Genomic DNA, 26409 nt, shown 5'->3' with positions numbered 1-26409 from the left:
ACTGGCCAATTCAGAAGTAAGTAGATTGCCAGGCCTTTCTTCCTAGTCTGCCTTGGCCTGGAAGCTCTGCTGAAGCCTATCCATCATGGGTGACCCTGCTGGTATTTGAAATACCAGTGGCATAGCTCCCAGCATCACAGTAATACACAAGCCACCACAGTACGACAACCTGACAGATGGGTGATGGTTAGTAAAGGAAGGATAGTGGAGTTGGAATTCCATTTATACAAAGTCCATTTGTATCTAGGTTAATAAAAATATATTCACAAATACAATGTTGCTTTTTAAAAATGGGTTTTTGAATGCTGTACCGTGCAGTTTGCGTTTATAAGAGGTTATTTTGACAGCGATGACTTTTTCTTTGGGGGCAGGGAGAGTGTTAATCTTTCTTTTTTAATTACATAAAAAACCATGCTTCTAACCGGAAAAGAAAAAAAAAAAAAAACATACAAATAATAAGAACTTTCCTTAATCTACCTTCAGGTCATTACTTTGGTTTATGAAAATAAAAATATCCTGCATTATAAGAGCCTTTTTTTTTCCCCTAAAGGAAAACAGTTTGGGTTTGGTTTGGTTTCAGTAGGCACTCAGGAAGAGCAAGGTTTGGGCGCTGCACATGTGTCCAGAGCCTGTGTGGAGGAGAAATTAACTTGGATAGAAGGAAAAGGGAATCTGAAGTCCCAATTAAACAGTCTGTATTTGTAAAGTGGTTTGAAGATGAAAAGCCCCATAGAAGTTATTATTGTCATTATCATTAATAATGGATGAGCCAAGGCAGCCAAATGGAACATTTATACCGGAGAGCAGAAGCCCAGGCAGGTACAATTATTTCTGGCCTGTCCTCAGTGGCTTGCTTTCTGATGGAATTCCTTCACCTTGCCCTGCTTTAGTGGGAAGTGAGGCCCAGAAGGTTTCTCAGCACAGAGCGCTGGGTGGAGACTGCTCAGTGTGGCCCCTGCCCCATGCTCCTCGCCTCAGTAGGTCATCCCCTCCTACCAATGACTCTAGAAGCTGCAGTCCTATACCATCCCAGGGACACAGGGGTTGGACTGACAAGCAGGGACTCTCTTTGCTGAAGGCCTGCAAGGCCATCATACGTTTCTGGTGTCCTCTGTATCTCACAGGCAGACTTTTCTCCAGCCCTGTCCTCTCCAGGTAGCCTCTGGGTGAAGAGCAGTGGGGCGAGGGTGGGCACGGCTGGCTGCCTTTGGTGAGTGGGGGGGCCAAACCATGTGAAATAACTGACTCAGCACAGAAGCCATCCCTCTATCAGGCAGCTCTCATTTCTTTTCAAAGCTCTCCCTCAGAAAATGCTCCTTCTGTTCTGACTGTGTGGGAGGAAAGCTTCACTCTTTGGTACCTGCTGTAACAGGGAGCTTGTGCCAAATTCTGACACAGCTGTGGATACACTCTGCAGAGCTGGAGGGCCATGGGGCAGAGCCCTGAGAGATTCCATTCAGGCTATGGGCCCTGAGAGACTCCGGGAGTCTGGAGGATATCCCTAGTAAATAGCCTGTTCCTTCCATGAGTTTACAGGGACGTTAGGATGGGATAAGAGGCCACAGTATCTGCCACCTGGGGTTCTGGGCATTGTTGAGATCAGGGAAGATGAAAGGTGGGGATGGGGTGTATCTTGGGACTGGCCAGATATTGAGCGGTCTTCAACTCTGTACTGTCCCCTCCAGATGGAACATCTTTGCCTTCGAAGACTCAGCCCGGAGAAAGAGAGTCTTAATGCACTTCGCCCTGATGAAATGCGCATTGAATCCAGTGAGTTGTGGTGAGCTTAGTTAGCACAAAGGCCATGCATCTGACCTCTTCTACCTCTGCGTTTATCATTGGAACCTTTGCATCCAGCAAAGGAGCAGGTAAGAGGCGGAGGCTCTAGGTGGTCCCCTATATAACCATTGGCCTCATTACAAATATCTCCTGAAGAATTCATCTGCACAAGGATAGACTCATCCAGGCCTCCACACGGTCAGGTTTCCGTGGAGCTAAGCTGGATGAGGATGTTTTGCCCCAAGCATTTATTTCTGGGAACTGGACGTTTTATTTATTTTTTGGTAGAAAGTGGGAGTGTGGGAATGGTTAGAATCAGCTGTACGAATTACATGTATCTTATGATTTTTTTTTTTTTTTATGATTAGCAATGTTATTTGGGGCACTGTGCCACAACTAACCCTATAGCCAGTTGATCATCTCTCTTAGAGAAAGCTCTGCTCATCCAGCGGGACAGGCCTGATTGTTAAAGGGAAACGTGGGCGAGAGGTCACAGCTGCCCTGTCAGCTTCACAGCGGTGTTTCGCTAATTTGGACTCAAATCCTTCTCAGCCCTTTATTTTTTCTGCCCTGGAGTGGATGAAGACTAGAAGATCTCAAACTCCCCAGTCAAAGGGAAGACTGCTTGAAGAAATTGCCTTTCTTAAATTGCTGTTCTAGCTAGACAGGAGAGTTTTGGAAAGTAAGGAGGATTTTGGGGTCAATATGTACAGAAAAGTGTCAAACATTTAAACCCGTCTATGGACAGTGGTGATTCAGTGATAGAATTCTTGTCATCCATGCAGGATCAAACCAAAAACCAAACTCAGTGCCGTTGAGTCAATTCCGACTCATAGCGACCCTGTAGGACAGAGTAGAACTGCCCCGTAGGGTTTCCAAGGAGCACCTGGTGGATTCAAACTGCCAACCTTTTGGTTAGCAGCCGTAGCATTTGACCACTACGCCACCAGGGTTTCCTCCATGCAGGGTACCTGGATTCAATTCCGGACCAACGGACCTCGTGCGCAGCCACCACACATCCGTCGGTGGAGGCTTGTGTGTTGCTGTGATGTCAGATAGATTTCAACAGAGCTTCCAGACTAAGAGAGGATAGGAAGAAAGGCCTGGAGATTTACTTTTGAAAATCAGCCAATGAAAACCCTAAACATCACAATGGTCCAACCTGCAACTGATCATGGGGATGGTGCAGGATAGGGCAGTGTTTCGTTTCGTTGTGCATGGAGTTGCCATGAGTTGGGGCTGAGTCTACGGCAGCTAACAACAGCAACATATTTTAATTGATTTAATGATTTAATTCAATGACAGCTAAACAACAACCACAGGTATGCATTGGTCCTGAGAACACCTATGGTTTTGTTCTTGAAGCGAATTATTTGGTCAGTATATTGAAGAGGGTATGAGTTCAATGAGGTCTCTGATACTTCTTGCTCCAAATACTGGGTTTAGAGATACTGAAGACACTCCCATAAGAAACAGAACATCAGTGGTAGGAGAAATGATACAGATAGTCTATTTTCACCTCCTGTGCTTTGTTGCATTGTTGTTAGGTGCCATTGAGTTGGATCCAACTCATGGCAACCCTATGTACCACAGAACGAAACGGTACCCAGTCCTGTGCCATCCTTACAATAATTATTATGCTTGAGCCCATTGTTCCAGCCACTGTGTCAACCCATCTTGTTGAAGATCTTCCTCTTTGCCTCTGACCCTGTACTTTACCAAGCATGATGTCCTTCTCCAGGGACTGATCCCTCCTGACAACATGTTCAGAGTATGTAAGACACAGTCGTGCCAACCTTACTTCTAAGGAGCATTCTGGTTGTACTTCTTCCAAGACAGAGTTGTTCATTCTTTTGGCAGTCCATGGTGTATTTAATATTTTTCACCAGCACCACGATTCAAAGGCGTCAATTCTTCTTCGGTCTTCCTTATTCCTTGTCCAGCTTTCACATGCATATGATGCGATTGAAAATACCATGGCTTGGGTCGGGCACACCTTAGTCTTCAAGGTGACATTTTTGCTTTAGAGGTGAAAAATCTGAGGGACACGGGGTGCCACTGGTCACAGGCTAGCAGATGGCACAGCAGGAACTAGAATCCTATCTCCTGGCACCAAGTTCAAGGCGTTTCTTCTGAAGTATGTGTTACTGGGCTGAAAAGAGAAGAAATATCGGGAATAAATATATACAAGGAAGAGGCCCCACAGGAAAGCTGGAGTAATAAAAACAAAAGACCTGAAGCTCGTAACTAATACTTAAGTGCCAATAACCGTGGTCTAAGCACTGTATATAAATCAACTCAATCAGTTCTTACAGCTACCCTGTAATGTGCTATCACGACTCACATTTACAGATACAGAAACTGAGGCAGACAGGGGTTACCTGGCTTGCCAGAGGCTACACAGGTGATACGTGGTGGCACTGGGACCCAAGCCTGTGCAGTGCAGTTGCTAAATCTGTCCCTAGCACCTGGTTTATCCTTCCTTCCAGGTGAGGGGGCTCAGCCTAGAGATACCAGGTTGGCCTGAGCCAGAGAAACACATGCTGCTCTTGGCTCTTCCTGAGTTTTAGGGGCTCGAGTATGGTTATGGGAAGGAATGATGAAGACTGCAGAACACTGACCTTCTCTGTGCTTCTCCTGCGTCCTCCCGTAGTGAGGCACTATTGTGTAGGCAGTGTTCAGACTGTGTCAGCATGAGAATTTACCAGGCCTTTACTCAACACATACTGTAAAAAGCTGCAAATCCCCTGCTTGTAGATTCAAAATGCTATTTGCATATTAAGGCTCTGAGAAGCCCTGCAGAGAGAACCCTGTTTAAACTTTGTTTAATCCAGTGTTTCTTTGTGTTTCAAGGAGTATCTATTAATGTGTCATAGAACAACAAGTGTTCTCTGGAACATGATTTAGGCTATCCGTAATGACCCTATAGGACAGAGTAGGCTGCCCCTAGTATTTCCAAGGAGCGGCTGATGGATTCAAACTGCCAACCTTTTGGTTGGCAGTGAACTCTTAACCACTGAGCCAGCAGGGCTCCTATCTGGGTGTAGTGATTACAATTCACAGTTTGAAATTAGACCTTCATTCAAGTCATGCTTCTGCTGTGCAGTTTGAGCAGGTTATTCAACACCTCAAAGTCTCAAGTCTCCCAACCATAAAATGTGGATAATTACATCCATCTCTTGGTGTTGCTGAGAATTAATCTCTTTAAAATGCTTAATGCAATACTTTGCACATAGTAAGTGCTTAATAAATGGCATCTATTATTTTTAATATTCATTTTATTCTGCTTCTTACCAACAGGATTAGTATTAAATTTAAAAGTCCAGATTTAAAGCTAAGGGTCATTTCATTCTCATTTAGACTTCATCTGGAATGCTTAGAAACGGCCTCGGTGAATTTCATGGACTCTTTGCCATTAACAACACTGTCTCACTGCCTGCGTGCTTGGCTGCAATTTAGCCAGCGAAGTCAGGCTTAATAAGGGACAGCAGCACTTTCTCCCTCCGAGTATTAACAGTTTTGAGAAAATGATCCAACTGTTCTTGCATTTAATAATTAGATGTGACACGTTCATTTATATTTCAAGGAAACACCAAGTCACCTACTCATAATTAAGATAATAGCATTGTGAAGGAAGGAGGGATGACGAGCTGGAGGTCTGATTGAATAGCTTCGCTGAGAAGGCAGCGGTCAGGCAGGGCTCGTGCGATCCGGGGCGGGCTTTGCTCCTCTCACGCTCTGCAACAGCCCATCGTTAGCACTTGATTTATTTCTCTGAGTTCTCATTTCCAGCCTAATAGATTTTCTTGGTCATTAGTTTCAGGCACACTTTAACCAGCTGGGACTGGACATGTCATTTCGCTTTTGTTCATGATGATGGCTGAGAGTTGAGGTCTTCAATCCGATTGAATGAAATGTAGAGGGTAAGTCTGTTTTCCCACCTCTTGGAAACACTCCATTCACTAATGCTCTGAAAATCGCTGGCCTGCTTTATTGATTAGGATAGCGCTAACTGGGTACTGAGGAGTCCCTGGGTAGCACACATGGTTAAGCACCAGGCTACTAATTGAAAGGTTGGTAGTTCGAACCCACCCAGAGGTGCTTTGGAAGAAAGGCCTGGCAATTTGCTTCTGATAGGCGACAGTCATAAAACCTTATGAAGCACAGTTCCACTCTGCACACGTAGGATCACCCTAAGTCGGAATGGACTCAGTGGCAACTGGTATGGTAACTAGCTGTTGTAACAAACAAACAAACATGAACCTCCAAATTTCAGTGGCTTGACACAATGAAAATTGATGTATTGCTGAAATGAATGTGCGATGCAGGGGCACTTGGTCAGTGGGAAGCTGAGCTTCACGTGGTGGTTCAGGGACCCCCATCTCATCTCCTTTCTATGACTCCATACTTCCTGAGGGCCTCAGAATCCTCTGTGTCCAGTCTGCAGAGAGGGAAGACAGAGCCTGGAGGAGGTGCAGCCACTTTCTGTCAAATGCCTTGGCTGGGAGGGGTGCACACCACTTCTGCTCACATTTAGCTCCTAAGAGCAAGTCACATCTCCCCATGGGGTGCAGGAGTTCCTGTAAAGTATGGACCCTGGCTGAGCCTCTGCTTCACAGTAACGACACACCCAGTGGCATGGGTGTGGGTTGGGTGGGCCTTTAGCCATGTCTCCCACATATGATCCTTAAGGTACCCAATGGGAAGAACACGCTATTACCCTATGTGTCAGCTCATCTTAAAACTGTTCTTCTCTTCTTCCCTCCGCCGAGCTGCTCTTGCCCCAGATGTTGGCATGGTCGACTTCTCATCATTCAGGTCTCTTTCTAGCTGTTACCTCCTTAGCTCAAGGTCATCTCCTTCACTGCCCACTGCAGCTAGAGCTGCACCTCCCCACATACCGTCACGTTCTATCCTATGGCTCCATTTTATTGTTTCCTAGCAAGGATCCCTACTCAAAACAAAGTCATTTACTTTTTTTTCTCTTGGAGGGGTAACATGTTTGTTGTCTTTCTTCTCTAACTAGATTTTAAATAGGGTCTTTGACCATCTTGATCCCGTCTGAAATCTCACAGAAGTGTTTTGTATGTAGTAAAAAAAAAAAAAAAAAACCATGTGCTAAATATGTATTACGTGAATGCATGTATGCATGGATGAATGACTGTCTGATGGGTGTGGTTTAGCTAATGAAGTTCACGTGGGGTGCTATTTGCAATGGTGGCCTGACATCAGGAATGGGAGTGTGTGGACACCATTGTCTTTTGGCCCTTAGGAGTGGCTGCAGGTGGGGGAAAGGAGCGGGAAGCCTATGTGAGGGAAGCAGAGACCCCATAATGTGTTCTCTAACGAAAACTCTGCCCCCCACGGGTCCGCCACATTGCTTAACAATACCAAAAGTAGTACCCATAGTAGCAGGGCTTCAGGGGGTCTGCGTTTTTCCTGGCTAAGTGATAGTATTAACCTGAAGAGAAAACCCATTCCTAAGCACTTATTTTTCTGACTAGCATATCTCTACTCACTGTCAAGTGTAAGGTGTGAAGACTGGATTTCTGAAGAGATGGAACAAGATTGAAATGGGGGGTGGGAAGTCAGAGAATAGGGTGTTGTCTAGCCACAGGGAAGCACCACATCGTGCATCCCTGGAAGTTGGGGGCCAATACCAGGGCCCAGGGGGAGTGGGTGAGAGAGGCAGAGGGACCAGAGCACAAACTTTGTCTGCTTACCATTCCTTGTGGGTAGACCAGGTCCAGCCACACCAGACTTCCCAACGAAGAAGCAAGGGCTGAGATCAAGTCTTCAAATACATCTCTTGGAAGAAGCCCAGAGATACCAGTGGATTAGTCCATTAAGTATTTATGAGACAGACAAATAAAGAGGGAAACGGAAGGAGGATTAAAAACAAAACAAATGAAAAAACTACTCCCTGATTTTAAAAACAACACAAGTTCACTGCAGAAATTTTACAAAATACAGAAAGACAATAGGGAAAAAATGATAAACACTCTTAATCCCAGACCCCAGAGAAAAGTCTCTTTAATATTTTGAAGTATGATCTTCTAGTAACATTCCCGTCATATATGTATTATATACACGTATAAAATATACATTTTACGTAAGTTAGATTATATTCTTCATAGTATTTGTTGTTGTTGTTAGGTGCTGTCCAGTTGCATCTGACTCATAGCAACCCTACGTACACTACACAGTCCTGCCACTACATCAGTCCATCTCATTGAGGATCTTTCTCTCTTTCCAGGACACTTTACATTACCAAACATGATGTCTTTCTCCAGGGACTGGTCCCTCCTGATAACATGTCTGAAGTGTGTAAGACAAAGTCTTGCCATCCTCCCTTCTAAGGAGCATTCTGGCTGTACTTCTTCCAAGACATTTGTTTGTTCTTCTGGCAGTTCATGGTATATTCAATACTCTTTGCCAAAACCAAAATTCGAAGGCATCAATTCTTCTTTGGTCTTCCTTATTCATTATCCAGCTTTCACATGTATATGAGGTGACTGAAAACACCATGGCTTGGGTCAGGGGCACCTTAGTCTTCGAAGTGACATCTTTGCTTTTTAACACTTTAAAGAGGCCTTTTGCAGCAGGTTTGCCCAAGGCAATATGTCATTTGAATTCTTGACTGCTGATTCCATGGGCAGTGATTGTGGATTCAAGTAAAATGAAATCCTTGACAGTTTCAGTCTTTTCTCTGTTTATCATAATGTTGCCGATTGGTCCAGTGTGAGGATTTTTGTTTTCTTTATGCTGAGGTGTAGTCCACACAGTTCAATGCCTTTGGATAGTCAATAAAACACAGGTAAACATCTCTCTGGTATTTTCTGCTTTCAGCCAAGATCCATCTGACATCAGCAATGATATCCCTCCTTCCACATCCTCTTCTCAATCCAGCTTAAGTTTCTGGCAGTTCCCTGTCGATGTACTGCTACAATTTCTTTTGAATGATCTTCACCAAAATTTTACTTGCCTGTGGTATTAATGATGTTGTTCGATAATTTCCACATTCTGTTACATCACCTTTCTTTGGAATAGGCATGTATAAGGATGTCTTCCAGTTGGTAGCTGTCTTCCAAATTTCTTGACATAGAAGAATGAGTGCTTCCAGCATTGCATCCATTTGTTGAAACATCTCAATTGTATTCCATCAATTCCTAGAGCCTTGTTTTTCACCAATGCCTTCAATGCTGCTTGGACTTCTTCCTTTAATACCACTGGTTCTTGATCATGTGCTACCTCCTGAAATGGTTGAACATCGGCCAATTCTTTTGGTACAGTGAATCTGTGTATTTTTGCATCTTCTTTTGATGCTTCCTTCGTCAGTCAGTAATTTGCCCATAGAATCCTTCAAAATTGCAACTCGAGGCTTGAATTTTTTCTTCAGTTCTTTCTGCTTGAGAAAGGCTGAGCTTGTTCTTCCCTTCTGATTTTGTAACTTCAGGTCTTTTCACATTTCATTATGGTACTTTGTTTTCTTGAACCACCCCTCAGAATCTTCTGTTCGGTTCTTTTATCTCATTTCTTCCATTCTCTTTAACTACTCTGTGTTTAACAGCAAGTTTCAGAGTCTCTTCTGACGTCCAATTTGATATTTCTTTTTCTTTTCTGTCTTTTTAATGACCTTTTGCTTGCTTCATGTATGATGTCCTTGATGTCATCCTACAGCTTGTCTGGTCTTTGGTTTAGTGTTCAATGAGTCAAATTTATTATTGAAATGGTCTCCAAATTCAGGCCGTGTATACTCAAGGTTGTACTTTGGCTCTCGTGGACTTGTTTTAATTCTGTTCAGCTTCAACTTAAACTTGCATGTGAGCAATTGACGGCCTGTACCACAGTCGGCCCCGGGCCTTGTTCTGACTGATGATATTGAGCTTCTCCATCTTTTCTTTACACAGGTGTGGTATGTTTCATTCCTGTGTATTCCATCTACTGAGGTCCACGTGTGTAGTCGCTGTTTATATTGTTGAAAAAGATATTTCCAGTGAATAATTCATTGGTCTTGCAAAATTCTGTCATGTTATCTCCTGCATTGTTTCTATCACCAAGGCCGTATTTTCCAATTACTGATCCTTCTTGTTTCAAACTTTCACATTCCAATCATCAGTAATTATCAGTGCCTCTTGATTGCATGTTTGTTCATTTCCAGACTGCAGAGGTTGGTAAAAATCTCCTAGTGGCATCACTAGGGTTGGTGTCACCCAGTGTGGTAACGCATGGTGTCACTCCCCTCCATGCTAAATACCACAACATTGTAGCTAAAACACCAGAAAATTTGACAGAATCACTGACTATAAAAACACTTGGAGCAACTAAAACAACTGTGCATGCTTCTAGCTCGTGGATAGGAAACCACGTGATCTGAAGCTTCATTGTAACTGGGTAATAACGACAGCTCTAACTGTAGCAGATTAAAGGTTCGAAAAGTAAATTAGCATAGAGTTTTAGCCTTGAGGGTTCACTGATACATGTAAGATACGCTTACAAAAAAATTCTTTGTTGTTATAACTACCTACAGGGGTATTTTTATAAAAAAATAATAATTTTCTGCTGAAACACTGCACAAAAATTTTATAGACAGTCATTTTGATGTCAGCCCCTCTGACAGTGTCACCTGGTCCAGTCTGTAACCCCTCACACTGAATTCTTCAATTTTTTCGTCTTTGGTCTTAGTGGTTGGTACGTAAATGTGAGTAATAGTCGTATTAACTGGTTCCTTGTAGGCGTATGGATATTATCCTATCACAGGCAGCATTGCATTTCAGCATAGATCTTGAAATGTTATTTTTGACACTGAATGTGACATCGCTCTTCTTCGATTTGTCATTCCCAGCATTGTAGACCATATATACGATTGTCTGATCCAAAATGGCCAATGCCAGTCCACTTCAGCTCACTAACGCCTAGGATATTGATCTTCAAGTGGTCCATTTCATTTTTGACAACTTCCATTTTTCCTAGATTCATACTTTGTACATTCTGCTTTCTGATTATTAATGGATGTTTGCAGCTGTTTTTTCTCATTTTGAGTTATGCCACCTTAGCAAATGAAAGTTCCAAAAGCTTTACTCCATCCACATCATTATGTTCGATCCTACTTTGAGGAGGCAGCTCTTCCCCAGTCGTATTTTGAGTGCCTTCCAACCTGAGGGGCTCATCTTCTGGCACTGTATCAGACAGTGTTCTGCTGCTATTCGTAAGGTTTTCACTGGTCAATTTTTTTCAGAAGTAGACCGCCAGGTCCTTCCCAGTCTGTCTTTGTCTAGAAGCCCCGCTGAAACCTGTCCTCCATGGGTGACCTGCTGGTATTTGACATACAGGTATCAGACCTTCCAGCATCACAGCAACATGCTTTCCACCACAGTGCGGCAAACTGACAGTGAGTGGTGTAGAGTATTTGTACTAGTATTTTCCTTTTAATTTTTGGACTTTTATTTTTGGCAAAAATATTTTCCCTATGTCATTTAAAAGCATTTCACAAACTTTTTTTTTTTTTTAAGTATGTAAAGTTTCATTACAGAAAATTAAAATAATGAAAAAGAAGAAAATGACAGCGACTTATGATTCCATGCTTTGGCCCCTGAACCCACCTGGGGCTCCCCTGGAGAAAGAGCTGGCAATCAGCTCCGATAAAGATTACAGCCTAGAGAAGCCTGTGGGGCAGTTCTAGTCTGTTACACGGAATCTTCATGAGTGGAAACTGGCTAAACGGCACACGGCAACAACAATCCCCTAACCGAGAAATTTATTTTTAACGCTTTGCTCCTCTCCTTTCTGTTTACGCATATTGTTGTCCCTATTTTCTTTCTAAATGAGATCATATTGTAGTACTGTTTGCAACTTACTTTCATCACATGATATACTTGGACACTCTTCATAGAAGTCCCCGGGTGGTGCAAATGGCTAAACACTGGACTACTAACTGAAAGGTTGGCGGTTTGAACTCACCCCGAGGCACCTCAGGAGACAAACTGGTGGTCTGCTTCAGAAAGGTCACAGCCCTGAAAACGTGATGGAGCAGTTCTCTGCATGTGTGGGGACATCAGGAATTGGAATTGACTCAACGACAACTAACAGCAACAACAACAAAATCTGTGGTTGTTGGGTGCTGTGGAGTTGATTCCGACTCATTCGAAAACAACTACATTGTTTTAATGCCTCTTAGTGTGTCATTGCCTGCATGTGTGCTAATAGGAAATTGGATAATGTTGGTAAGTTAGCTATAAAGTGCGATAAGTTAGCTAATTTCCTATTGTAGAATATTTAGATTTTTTCCAGTGTTTCACTCTTATTAACTCTGCTGCAATTTACATCCTGGTCAACATAACTGTGATTATTTCTTTAGGATCTATGGATACATTCCTAGAAGTGGAATTTTTGAGCCATTGTAAATGGATATTTCAATTATTTTTATACATGTTGTGCAATTTGGTCTTCAGCTTGTTATGAGAGTGCCTATTTCTTTCCATCCCTCCAACATTGGGATTTTATACTTTTAAAAACCCCTGCCAATTTGAAAAGTAAACAACACTTAATGTGATTATGTAATATTTCATTATAGTGGGGTACCTCAATTCACCATACTATTCCTATAAACTTGGACATGTAGGACAATATGTACGACAATACTTACAATATCTGTATACGCTGGCCCAACAACAGTCGAGATTGTTGGTAACTTGGTGTGTACAAGGCATCTGAGGCATCTACCAGCCTCGTGTGATGAGCTCAGGGCTAATGAGGACCTTAAGAGCCAGATGGGATCCTGCTGGGATCCTGATTCTGCTGGTTACTAGCTTGGCTTCGGTTAAACCATCTGTAAAATGGGGATAATACTGGCATCACAGGCTTGCAGTGAAGGTTTGATGAGATACCCCTTAGAGAATACTTAACTCCTACATTCTAGAGCTACCATGGTAGCTCTTATGACGACTTTTACTGATGATGTAGAAATTGAACTGAGGCCCTTCTTATCTCAGATCACTAACAAAAATTTACGGTGCACCTGAAATATGCAAATTATTGTGTGGGCTATTGGATCTGCCCTCTCAGAGCACCAGCTGTAACCTTTTCGGGCATAACTGACACCAGAAAGGAGAGATCCATGGAGGTTGGAGGGCCCAGAGAAGGCTTCTCAGAGGAAGGGGAGTTCGACCTTCCCCTTTTCTTCTTGAAGGACAGATGGACATTAGGCAGCATTATGAAGGGTTGGTCCTCCTAGCTCTGTGCCATGATTATTATCAGTTGCTGTTAGCTGCAGCTGAGTCGGCCCCCAACTCGTGGTGATCCCACGCGTGATGGAACAAAACATTGCCTGGTCCTGCGATCGGTTGAGGATCAGGTAATTGTGATTCACAGGGTTTTCACTGGCTGATTTTTGGAAATAGATGACCAGATCTTTCTTCCTAGTCTGTCTTAGTCTGGACGCTCCGTCAAAACCTGTTCAACCTTATAGTGACTCACAGTCCTCCTCTGACAGACAGGTGGTGGCTGCATGTGAGGTGCGTCGGCTGGGCATCAAGCCTGGTCTCCCATAAGGAAGGTGAGAACTCTACCACTGAGCCACCACTGCCCTCTGCGTGATTATTAGTATATATGCTAAATCCCGGAAACCCTGGTGGCGTAGCATTAAGAGCTCCGGCTGCTAACCAAAGGGTCGGCAGTTTGAATCCACCAGGTGCTCCTTGGAAACTCTATGGGGCAGTTCTACTCTGTCCTATAGGGTTGCTATGAGTCGGAATAGACTTGATGGCACTGGGTTTGGTTTTTTTTTTTAAGCTAAATCCCATGGGGCGGGGTGTGGGGAATGGGCATGCAGAGGGTCTTGGGAGGGCTGCATTGGGCAGGGAAGGCCCAGGACCTGGAGGGCTGGGCAGGAGGAGTCACAGACACCCTGCCTCAGTTTGTGGGCCTGTTACCTCTAGACATTTCTGTTTTCCTCTTCTTCTAGTTCATAAAAACCATTTCATCGCAGGCTTCTGACGGCTCATCCCTACGTCCCCTCAAAGTTCAGATGCTCTGTCCAGCCAGCACCACGGTGTGGTGTGGGCCTTTAAACCTCTGCCACGAACCCCAGTGCAGCTGCAGGCCGAGGAGAAACACCCGCACGCCCTTCCCCCTTCTCTCGTAGGGAAATGAATGCTGGCTTTGTGTGTCCTACATAATGAGAAGTGTTTTAGGCTCCACTGACTTACTGAGGAAGAGTCCACTTCAACGCCATTGTCAATGAATTGCTTCGAACAGGAAGTTCTGAAATTTTTTTTAATAAGAAAAAGAGGCGACAGAAAAGAGACTGCTATTTGTACACTTCTCCATTCCTCACAGTTCTGCATTTAAAGGCCTGGATTGATCCAGGTTCCCCTCAGGCATCCGCCAGGCAGGGCCTAGTTGCAGGATTACTGCTCTCTGCCCCCCTCCCCTCCCTGGGATGGGGAGAGCATGGGAGGCTTTACTGCCTCACACAAAGCCCCTCTCTTCTGTGTCACCTTGGTGCCTGGGAAGAACCAGGGGAGGGACAGAAGACCAGAGCTCTAAATCACAGATCAGGTAGGAAGAGAAGCCAAGGCTTGAAACTAGGCCTTCTGGTTCCAGATCCCCTCTCCCCTCCATCAGCTGAAACACTGAGCGGTAACCTTTCATTATCTCACTGCTGGATTCATGGACTTCTGGAGGAGAAAGAGGGAAAACAGTTCATTCAAGGTAACAAGATTCTTTCCAGGCTGCAAGGCTTATAGGATTTCAAATTTATGCTGCAGAAAAAATTTGCATTGGTCTATTCCCTGGAAGTCTCCCCCAAACCCACCCCATCCAGGTGCTCACTCTGGGCACCATCACCCTTGGGCCAAGCACCCTGGTTTATGCTGGGCCTTGGGCTTCAGGGCTTGTTGATGGCTCTGGGAGGCCCTCTGCTCTGTGTCTTCCCAGTCAAGCACTGAGTTTCCTTCTATGGGCTTCCAGGTGAGGCCTGCAGGGAGTGGTGGTTGTTGCCCAGACAGGTGATGGTGGTACAAACAGGTGAACTGCTGCTCACAGCATGTAGCTGAAAAGGGCAGACCCCTGGAGCAGGACACGGAGTGAGCATGTGGGCCGTGTGCACCCATGGATGCCTTTGTCAGGGTACATTTGTACGGGGTGAGTGTGGTGTGTAGGTGAGAGGCGAGTGATGGAGCCAGGGTGGCTGGCTTCTGAAGGTGTGAAGGGGTCAGATGGCTGAAATGGGCTGGATTCCAGAGGGCCTTGGAGTATGCACCCAGAAATGTGAATCTGGAGCCAAATTGGAGAAGAAACTGTACCACAACTTGTAGCTCATTGTAGGCCCTGAAAAAAAAAAAAAAAAAGCTAAGTAAAGGGATGTTGGGGCAGTCCCTGGGTGGTGCAAATGATTAATGTGCTCAGCTGCTTACCTAAAGGTTGGAGGATCAAATTCACCCAGAGGTGCCTTAGAAGAAAGGCCTGGCAATCTACTTCTGAAAGATTACAGCCAGTGGAAACTCTATGGAGCACAGTTCTACGCTGAGGCAACTGGTGGTAAGGGGGACACGGCTGGCGCTAAGGTCAGGGGACTCCCAGTCCGCCAGGAAGAAGGGCAGCCCAAAGGCCAGATCGAGGAAGCCCTGTTCAACGAGTGAACGAACGAAGTCAAGAGGGCGAGACTGACACCTGGTATTTCACCCCTCCCTTCCCAGGATGGCATCCTTTTGTGGCTGTTCGTGTGCACTCTGCAGCCCAACTGTAGGACCCCTGTGTTTGGCGTGGGGGTCGGTGGGGGCTCACTGGGTGCCGAGGAAGCTGGGGAAGCCCCCGCCTCTCAGGACCGGCTCTCCATCTCCAGGCTGGAGTTTCCCTGCAGCGCACACCGCGCCTCCCGGGCCTCACACTCCCGGGAAACCCCGACGTGCCAGGCTCTTTGAAGTGGGAGCAGTGCGGGCTCTGCGCCCCTGCCAGACCTGGAGGGCGCCGCCACCTTGGCTTCAAAGGCGGCCGAGAGCGGAGATGAGATGCAGCCACGCGGCTCTAGGGCGTGGGCAGAGGGGCTGAGCAAGGGCAGAGGAGTTCCCACCCGCCCCACTGCACAGAGCAGTCTCCCTGCCCAGGGTGAGGTGCGCAAACACCTCCTTGCCCAACAGTCTTCTCAGCCTCATTTCTCACGGACCCCCGGGAACCTCTGCCCATCCTTCCTTCCTCCCTTCCTCCCTCCCTCCCCGCCTCCTTCCTTTTTTCCTTCTTTCCTCCCTTCCTCCCTCCCTCCTTCCTCCCTTCATCCATTCAACATTGTTCGCTGAGCACCTACCGTGTGCTAGGCGCTGAGCAGGAGGGCTTGGCCCAACTGGACTTTCACAGTCCCCCACACACACTATGTACAGCCCTGCCCTTCTCCTTGCCCACATTCCTCTCCTGGCCTGGTGAGTCCTTCTACCCATCACAGGCCATCCTTCAAATCCCATCTCAAGCTTACTGGCTCCGTGAAGCCTTTTCACCAGTTCCCTCTTCCAGGTCACGGTGTGTGCTTAGGGCTTGGAGCCTGACAGACCTGGCCATGCTTAGGAGCTGGGTGACCTCGAGCAAGTTAATTAACTTTTCTGAGCTGCAGTTTTCCCACCTGTGAAGTGTGTATAATATCTGCCTTTCAGGATTGCTGTGAGCGTTGGAGAAGGCAAAGCATGTAAGGCACCTACCTTGTCTGGTCTGCAGTCCGGGCCAGCAGACATGATTCCCACCAGCACATGTTGTGAGGGAGGGTGTCGCTGTTAATAGTCACCCTGGGATGAGAGTGTAGATGGGTCTGTGGAAGCAGGATGCACGCTCCAGTGTCCTGGTGCATCTCTTCGCTTACTCTTCTCTCGCTCGGCGTCAGAAATTGGTGCTCACCTGGCTGACAGGACCCTTGATGAGCATCATAAGCAGAAGGCTCACTGTACCTGTGTGTGTCCGGCTGACCTCTGCCCTCTAGCAGAAGAGCCAGTAGAGGGCCAGCACCACCCTTTTTGTGTATCCTCTACAGCATGCTTTTTAAAACTGTGGGTTGTAAACCATTAGTGGTTTTGAAAGCAGTTTGGTAGGTTGTCAGCAGCACTCATAAAAATGATAGACTGACATAGGAAATGCTGAGCACATCTCATGGGGTCACTAATATCGTTTGGTAGAAACGTTTGTTTTCGTATGTGCACGTGCATATAGCTGTAGAAAATGTATTTCTTAACCACGATGCAGTCAAAAAGTTGGCAATGAAATTTTCTCCAACACCTCGCACTGTCACTTGTACACAAATAGCTCCTCAGTAAATGTTTATGAACACTGATTTTTAGAGACTTTTAAAGATGAACTATCCTTAATATACGTCTGATTAGTTAGATCTCTTACTGGGATTTGGAGCCTGTTTTCCTGCAGAGATGATCTGCTCCTGCTTTCATTCATTCATTCAACACATCTTGTATACATGCTGGCTGGGGAGTCATCAGGGAGTTTATCTTCACTGTTTCAAAGGCAAACAAAAGATTTTTTTTCTGTTTTGTAAATCATATGGCCAACACCAATGATCATGACCATATACTAACGATTATGAAGGTGGCACAGGACCAGGCAACATTTCATTCTGTTGTACATAAAGTCGCTGTGAGTCAGAACCGACTCAATGGCACTTGACAAGACCAACACCTCCACCCCTACTCTGTCACTAGTTGTTTTTAAATTATAGGCGTAAGTTATGTTTTCTTATTTAAAAATTAAAAAAAAACCCAAACAACATAGATGTCCTGTTCTCCATCCCAGCTCACCAGCTTAAATTCTTCCATGTTCAAGGGCTCATCTGAATTACTCCAACTCACATCATTATTTTTCTTTTAAGCCTTGAATCCAGAGGAAAGAGCAGACTCTTTCATAAATATCTTGTTTTATGATAATAAAGTCTTAGAATAATTTTCATTTCTTTATGCCCTGATTCCAGATCCAATAAAGCTTTAAAACCATAAACAATGAAAACCTTTTGGTATTGTATCTGCCATGGTAATATCTCAGGCTCACATTCAAGGTGTGGAAAAATCAGCTCTATATTTTCTGGATTAAGATGGGCACCCAACTTAGGAAAAATGAAGGAGATTGACTTGAAATCTGGTCCATAACACATTACTCAGTGCACATGTCCCTTGCACTGGAGTGACTCAGTTGGGAACTGATCTCTCTGTGTTGTTCTACTTGAAATAACGTGATGACTGTGACCTGTGGCATGTGTGTCTAAGGAGGCCTCTCTGGGCCAGCTGCAGTAGCCACACCCCAGTCCCCGCCTTCAAGATTAGTGGTCCTGTCCACTCCTTTTCCAGCTGGAAGTCCATGAGCTCAGCCTCTTCTGCTGTGGCGGGAAGGCCATAGCGCCCAGGTCTCCTCTCTGCCTCTTGCTCTCACTTCAGCAGAAACAGGGAAGCCGTATTGTGTACATACTTCCTTCGAAGACTGTAGGTGCCTGACCAGTAAAGGAGTCCTGGGTGGCACCAATGGTTAAGTGCTGACTAACCAAAAGATTGGCAGTATGGACCCACCCAAAAGCATTTCAGGAGAAAGGCCTAGTGATCTGCTTTCAAAAGGTCACAGCCTTGAAAACCTTGTAGATTAGTTCTACTCTGCACACATGGGGTCTCCAGGAGTTGGAATCAACTCGAGTGGCAACAGGTTTGGCTTGGTTTTGGTTGTAGCCTAGTGGATGGTTTGCTTAAGCAGCTGTGGCTTACCTCCATCATCCAGGTGAGACGCACCTTTCAGCTCCCCATTTAGCCCTTTTCCAGCACACCGTCCACCATTTCCTCCCAGACATGCAGCAAGAGAAACACTTGCTTGTTTCCCCTTGGACTCAAAGCAAAGTTTTTACACTATCCAGTCCATGTGTTGGCCAAGTATCTTTTAGCTGCAGTTTCTAGTTCTTTGAAAAGCTGTTATTTTCTGGTAATACAGAAACACACAAGAAATTGGTTCTGTTTTCCATGTCTTGTACAACCTGCTCTCTGATATCCTCTGTTCCTTCAAGAATGCCATGTTCGCCACCTTGAGCTTTGCAGGAACGCATTTTAAGACTTCTTAGATTCTTTCTGCCTGTCAAACTCTCATTTCAAATGAGTCGACAGTGGTCCTTGCCCCAATGCCATCTTAAACCTCCCTTAATTAAGAGTTGTGGTAATTCACATCTATTCATCATCCCAGCCCAGTCTTTGACACCAAGGTTATTTTCTTCCTGCCTGTAGACTTTCTTGTCAGCTACAAGTAAATATTAATTAAGTCAGGCATCTCTTCTTGCAGGTGGCTATAATCACTTACAAAGAAGACATTCCTTGAAGTTAGGCCACTGGGGGTTGCTTTCAACAGTGCACTGGGTATGTTACTTATAGTTTCGAAGGTCCCAGGCCTTTAAATTCCCTTGGTAGCGTGATGCGCTGCTGTGCGTGCAAAGCCCGGTCAAAAACCAGAAAATATTACATATTTGTATTGCGTGTGAATCAGCTTCATTTCTGCATCTGAGTCCCCGTAAGCGCTAATATTTATTTGTAGCTTAGTTTGAGTAAATTTAAGGACATTACTTATAAAGAAAACCAAAAACCAAACCTGTTGCCATTGAGTTGGTTTCAACTTGTGGCCACCCCACGTGTGTCAGAGGGTTTTCTTGGTTGTCATCTTTATGGAAGCAGATTGCCAGGCCTGTTTTCCAAAGTGCCACTGCATAGGTTAGAACTGATAATCTTTAGGTCGGTAGTCGAGAGCAGACCATTTGTGACACACAGAGATCTGTTATGAAGAAGGGGACTTGTACTAGCACCACTGTACACTGAGGAAACTGAGGTGCGGAGCCTTTAAATGAGTTGTCCGGGGTCACATAGCTTTTAAACATGGATCCAGGGTTGGACTCCACACACCCGAGGGTAGTCCTTTACCACTTTGCTAGGTATGGCTTCTGGGCAGGCAGAAACTTAACCTTTGCCTTTCTGGGCCCCCGTCTCTGCCCAGTGATTGCATTACAGCTCCACGCGAGGGAGGGAAGGGCAGTGGGTGGTCCAGAGCATCACTGTCCGTTCTGTTTCCTTGGAGGGGCACTCTGGAGGAGCTTCCATTGCCCAGGCTGGTTACTCAGCAGGCCCCAACCCCCTGCAGGGCGTCAGGAAGGCTAGATGGAGGCCGACTGGGGAGCCACGAAACTCCTCCAGTGCATCTCTGTGTTCTTCTCTCAGCTTGGAAAGTAGTGAGGAGAAGGAGGGAGTGACGCGACCAAAAATGAGAATAAGTGAATATTTCTAATTATTATACCAACCAGCATAGAAAAAACACTGAACTTTTTGAAGCCAATTGAGCCCTTTGGGGGCAAATTCTTCAGTGTCAATATCTCCTTCTTCCTGCAATGAAACCCAGATGTTGCTTTGAGAGGGTCTTGAGGGGATTGGCTTCACCCCCAACTCCAGGCAGAAGCCGTGACTCCCCCATGATTGGATCCACCCAATCAGTGTCTCACATTCTCCTAACCACCCTGATTGAGAAAGAGAAGCAAGGAGCCCTTTGCTGTGGCTTCCTCACTGTTCTCTTGGAGAGACCAGAAGAGACCTATTCTGCACCCCCCTGCAGAGTAAGGGTTGTGGAATGGGCCAGCGGGGGCCGTTTGGCTGCTATGGGGGGAACCCAGGGCTGTGGGGTCTCAGTGTGGAGCTGAGGAGGAAGCCCGCGCTGGAAGGCAGAGGGAGAGCCCAGGAGAAGCTGAATCTTAGGGACAGAGTTTGGGCAACTAGATCAAGGATAGCCAGAAGCCAGATTTTCGAAGGACTTTTCAATTATTTAACACAATAAATTGACTTTGAGTTGAGTGTTCTTGTCACTAGCAACACTAACAGTAGAACTGTGCTCCATAGGGTTTTCAATGGCTGATTTTTTGGAAGTAGATTGCCAGACCTTTCTTCTGAGGTGTCTCTGGGTGGACTTGAACCTCTAACCTTTCAGTTAGCAGCTGAATGCATTAACTGCTTATTCCACGCGAGGACTCCATGAAAAAAAAAATTAACAATGTTAAAAACACCAAAGCTAACAAAAACAACAACAACAAAACAGCAACATGTAAGTCAGGGAAATCAAGGCTGTGCTCTGCATTTTCTGTGGAAAAACTGGAAAATACTTGTGTTAACATTTGAAGTGATTCTTGACTAGATTTTTTTGTTTTGTTTTATTTTCAATGTCTGATTCTTTGTAGTTGCTTGATTTCCTACAGAATTTTTCTGTTTTAAATGTGTAGGTATCACCTGAAAGCAGCCCCAGTAGTTAAAAGCGGGAATTTCTTGGGCTTTTCCTTAAGGAGAAGAATTTCCTCATGGCATCCTCCTCTGACATATCCAGTACCAGAGGACTTCTCCTTCCCCTACCTAAGCTATTTTTTTCTCAAAGAAGTAAAATATTACTATCTCTTCAAGGTTTCTATCAAGCTTCAACACCGTGACTCCCACCCCAACTAAGCCTTCACCCAAAACCACAATCACAATTAAAATCTGTGCCCAACACAGCCCAACTTTGTTTAATGCCATGACAAAGTAAATATCACAGCTATTTACAATTAATATGGAACTCAAGAGCATCTAATTATTCCTATTTTTACACTTACTATCAATCAGTTTTTCAGTGAGCCAAATGACCTTTTCAGAGTTTTCATTTCCACACTTTTGTACCTTACCCACTTCTAATTGAGAAACATGAGGGGATTACTAAGCGTAAAGCAGCCAATGTGTATTCTATGCAATCAACAATTTTTTTCTTTCAAATGAATTCAAGTCAATCTTGGCAAAAGGTGAAAAGGAGAGGCAATAATTCCAGCTAGTTATGCTTTCTTTCCTTATTAAACCTGTTAAAATTATCTTTGTTCTTCTAAGAGAGGAAAAAAAGACAGGCTCTGAAGGGTCTATTAAAGTGTCCATGGCATGGTATCATTCATTTGGTAGATATAATTAAAATATTGTAATTTTATAAAAGCTTACACTTATAAAGGACTTTACAGAACTTTCAGCATTTCTTTCAGCCTTTTAAAATGAGATGTGAAAACGGGGTCCCGGGACTGACGGTGGCTGACTAGAGGCTGGCCTCCGAGCTGGAAGCCAGTGTTCAAGGCTTCCTCGGCCACACCTCATCTCTTTAATGACAGGGTCTCTAGGAAGCCTACCTGATAGGGCCTTGTTGGGTAGAGAAGTCTCTATAATTTCCCTGTTTGGAACCTCCCCATTATATCCAGGCTTCCGGGCCCAGCTCAAGTCACCCCCATCACAGTATTCTTTACCATTTCAGAATCTGAACCCCATCGCTCTTATTTTCATTGATAATATAACAACATCATTGCAGCCTCACTGACGATATTCTGGAGTCCCTGGGTGGTGGAAACAGTCAAGAGGATTGGCTGCTAACTGAAAGGTTGGAGGTTCAGGTCCCCCCAGAGGTGCCTCAGAAGAAAGGACTGGCAATCTACTTCCAAAGAAACCAGCCACTAAAAACCCTATGGAGCACAGTTCTACTCCTACACCTATGGGGTCACCATGGGTCAGAATTGACTTGATGGTAACAGGTTTGTTGTTGTTGGGTGCTGCTGAGTCATTTTTGACTCAGAGCGATCCCATGTGATAGAGTAGAAGTACATACTGTTTCCAAGGCTATAATCTTTATGGAAGCAGACTGCCGCATCTTTCTCCCGAAGAGCTACTGGTGGGTTCGAACCGTCGACCTTTTAGTTAGCAGCCTAGTGCTTAATCACTGCACCATCAGGGCTCCTGGGCAACTGGTTTACTGAGACTGTGTTCTAGGCATTACACTAGATGTTCCTCATCTCATGCAATCCTTACCTCAGCTCTGTGAGTTAGCTCGGGGAGGCCCAGAAAGGCTGAGTTGCACTCCATACCATATTTCTACATAACATAATTAGTAAGTGGGGAAGCCAAGGTTAGCACCTTGTTCTGATTAACTGCAAGGCCTATTCCCTTCACCACTGGGCAGGCCCACTTTCTTCCCTGTTTGTATCACCTACTTACTGTGAGTCTGTTTTTCTCCCCCACTAGGCTGTGAGCTGTATGAGGGGGAGTTTGGGTCCTCACCCTGTGTCCTCAGCAGATGTGCTGGGTAGATGTGTGCGTATTGGCTCGTTCTGTGAAAATGCTACAAGTGCAACGCTTCCTCCTCCCTCCTTTCTGGCAGCTGGGGGTGTTGTGCCAGCTAAGGCTTGAATTTTGAGCCTCTGAGATTAAAAAAAAACAAATAGGGGGTGTTGCTGTGAGTATTTAAGCTTTTATCGGGGCTGCTGGCCGCCTCACCCTGCCCTAGGCTTGTCACCCAGCCTTTAGGGCTGACCTTGTCTAGATGTTTACTTTGGATCATCATCTGAGGTTCCAGTTCTCTGATCTGTACGCGCAGCCAAGTGTCTTCACATCAGGTTCTAGGAAAAGCAAGCATCTGAAGCGGTTGTCACCAAGCTGTAGAGTATGTGTGTGTATGTGTGTGTGGGGGCGGGGCTTGGCAGTGGCTGTAGACATTAGTCTGATGTATTGTTTCTGCTTCCTCTGTGATAGAGTAGGGGATTTTATACGGACACTTAATTGTAGAGATGTGACCTGGCACTCTCAAATGGATATCTACTGAGTTGAAAGAGAAATGTGCATGGCCCCTTCCTAGCAAAGCAGGGTTTGTTTATTGCAGGGATGTAAAGTGAGGATTGCTGGGTGGGGGGCAGAGGCAGAGGGTGGAGCATGGCGGGAAATGGGCTGTTGGCATCTGGAGTCGGAACATGCCCTGCATTTTACTACACAATAACATTGTCAGCGGAGATTAGTCTCCTAGGTCAGACTTCTGAACCTGTTCAACTTCTCCTGGCCTGAAGTGCAGGGACTAATGGACACTTTCAGTGCTCCCTAACCAACTTACGTAGCCATGTGTGACACTGCTGCTTTGCCTAATATCTGTCCCTCCCCACTTCTCCCTGGTGGCTCATCTTGAAACCCAAACTCAGCCCTCCTTTCCACTCCCTGTCCAAGCTCCTTTTCTGGACTCCTGTGCCTCTGGTCCCGAAACACCTGTTGTTCAATTATATGGAACAGAGTCCAGTCTGCTTGGACTGTTTTTAGCCTCCCTCCTCCCCAGACACGCATGTAGCTGTCCAGTCCTGTGCTCTACTGAAAAGGACGTCTGTGGCTTCCTGAACCTAACCTCTGGCTTCCATGCCTGCTTCCTTAGCCTGTTTCTTTTCAACTGCCACCCTCAGTTGATGCCACTAGCTGATTATCGAGCTCCCACCTGTGAGCGCCCAGACGTGTTCGTGCTTTCCCTAAGGAATATTTCCCAATCTATCTTGTATTATGGTTACTTCTGTTGTTGTTGATTGCCATCGAGTCAGCTCCGACTCATTGCAACCTTACGTACAACAGAATAAAACGTTGCCTGGTCCTAGCCATCTTCATGATCGTTGGTATGTTTGAGCTCATTGTTGTGGCCCATGTGTCAATCAACCTCACTGAGGGTTTCTGTCATGTCCCTTGACCCTCTACTTTACCAAACTTGCCGTCCTTTTCTAGTGATTGGTCTTTTGTGATGATGTGATCTTATGGTTACTTGAATATTGGCTTTTTCTACCTCCTTCTAGATGGTGAGTCACTTAACACCCTACTGGAACCCAGGAGGCAAAGGCATAAAAAAAAAAAAATTTTTTTTTTTTTTTAGCAGCTATCAACTGCTATCTTAAAAACTCTCTCGGAACATAATGTTTTCTTAGGTTGGGGACTACTTGTATTTTAAGTGGTAACCTTAGCCCTTTCTGCAATGGCCAGTAAACTGCAGTGTTTTCTGTGGTCTCTGGATCGCTGTCGTGGGGGAGGGTCCTCACACACAGCAGTGCTGTGGAGGGAGCTGGAGGCCCACGTTTGTGTGTGCTGTGGCTGCTGAACCGGAGCCACATGCTCGGTTCAAAGGTTCTCTGCGAGTTTGAGACAACTAAGTGGTTCTTAACATTTATGTAAGGGGCATCTCACAGCCCAAAGAGGAGCTGTACTCATGTATGTAACACAGCACAAGTTCTACCCCAGCTACCTTTCATGATCTCCTCCTTGTAGAATTCAAATCTCAAAGTCTCCACAAAGGTGACCCAGTTTCAGGGCTGACATATTGTGCTATTTTCCCCACTTTAAGACTGATTATTTCTTTGCCCCTTGGAATAGATGATAATAGGGTTTTGCTGTACAGGTTCATAATTCTCTGGGCAAGTCATTTGGCCATACGTATTTTATACAGCAGTGTTTCTCAGACTTTACTGTGCATATGAGTCATCTGGGAATTCTGCTAAAATGAGAATTCTGATTCAGTAGGTCTGGGATGGGGCCTGAGATTCTGCATTTCTAACAAGCTCCCTTGTGATGCTGATGCCGCTGGCCCTTGGGCTACACTCTAGGATCAAGGTTAGGCTGTCTTAAGGCACTGAAATAACACGGTTCTATTACTTTAAGTTTTGGGTTATTTTTCTTCTCTATTGTTTTTTTTTTTTTTATTGCTCAGCATGATCTCTCTCTCCACAAATGGCTGGATGAATATATGTACAGTGTAGCTGGGTGCAAGCAGCACCAATTCCTTACTCTGTGCCTTCTTTCAGTCATCCATTCTCATTCATTCATCCATTTATCAGAGATTACTCTATAGCACCTGACTATCTACTTCCAAAAACTAACCAGTGAAAACTTTGTGGATCACAACACAACATTGTCTGAATCTCTTGCTTTGGACACATCCCCAGGAGGGTTCTATCCCTAGAGAAGGGTATTATGTTTGGTAAAGTAGAGGGCCAGCAAGGGCAAGGGAGACCTTCGGTGTATATGCATTGGCACGATAGCTGCAGTGATGGACTTGAATGTGGCGGCGACCGTAAGGATGACACAGGACTGGCAATGTTTTGTTTGCCATGAGTTGGAGTTGACTCAATGGCAGCTATCAACAACAACAACTCTGAATCAGACACCTAGTACCTCTCTGTCTTGGTCACCTAGCGCTGCCATAACAGAAATACCGCAAGTGGACGGCTTTAACAAAGAGAAATTCACTTCTTCACAGTAAAGTAGGCTAAAAGTCCAAATTCAGGGTGTCAGCTCCAGGGGAAGGCTTTCTCTCTCTGTTGGCTCTGGAGGAAGGTCCTTGTCTGCACTGTCGCCGGTGGAGGAGCTTCTCAGGCACAGGGACCCTGGGTCCAAAGGACGTGCTCTGCTCCTGGTGCTGCTTTCCTGGTGGTATGAGGTCCCCAACTCTCTGCTTGCTTCTCTTTCCTTTTATCTCTTAAGAGATAAAAGGTGGTGCAGGCTACACCCCAGGGAAACTCCCTTTACATTGCCTCTGGGAGGTGACCTGAGTACGGGCAGTAGTGGTGTTACAATCCCACCCTAATCCTCTTAGCATAAAATTACAATCACCAAATGGTGGACAACCATAGAGTACTGGGAATCATGGCCTAATCAAGTTGATACCCACATTTTTGGGGTGACATAGTTCAATCCATGACTGACACTCTCCTTAGGTTGCTTACAGCCTAGGGGGAAGAACATTCCAACACATTGTGGTTTGTGTTTAAGAGAAGGAAGCACATCAGAGAGAAGCATC

The sequence above is a fragment of the Elephas maximus genome, chromosome 20 (assembly GCF_024166365.1).
Source record: "Elephas maximus indicus isolate mEleMax1 chromosome 20, mEleMax1 primary haplotype, whole genome shotgun sequence".
Lineage (NCBI taxonomy): Eukaryota > Metazoa > Chordata > Mammalia > Proboscidea > Elephantidae > Elephas > Elephas maximus.
Note: the sequence above shows the minus strand (reverse complement) of the source record.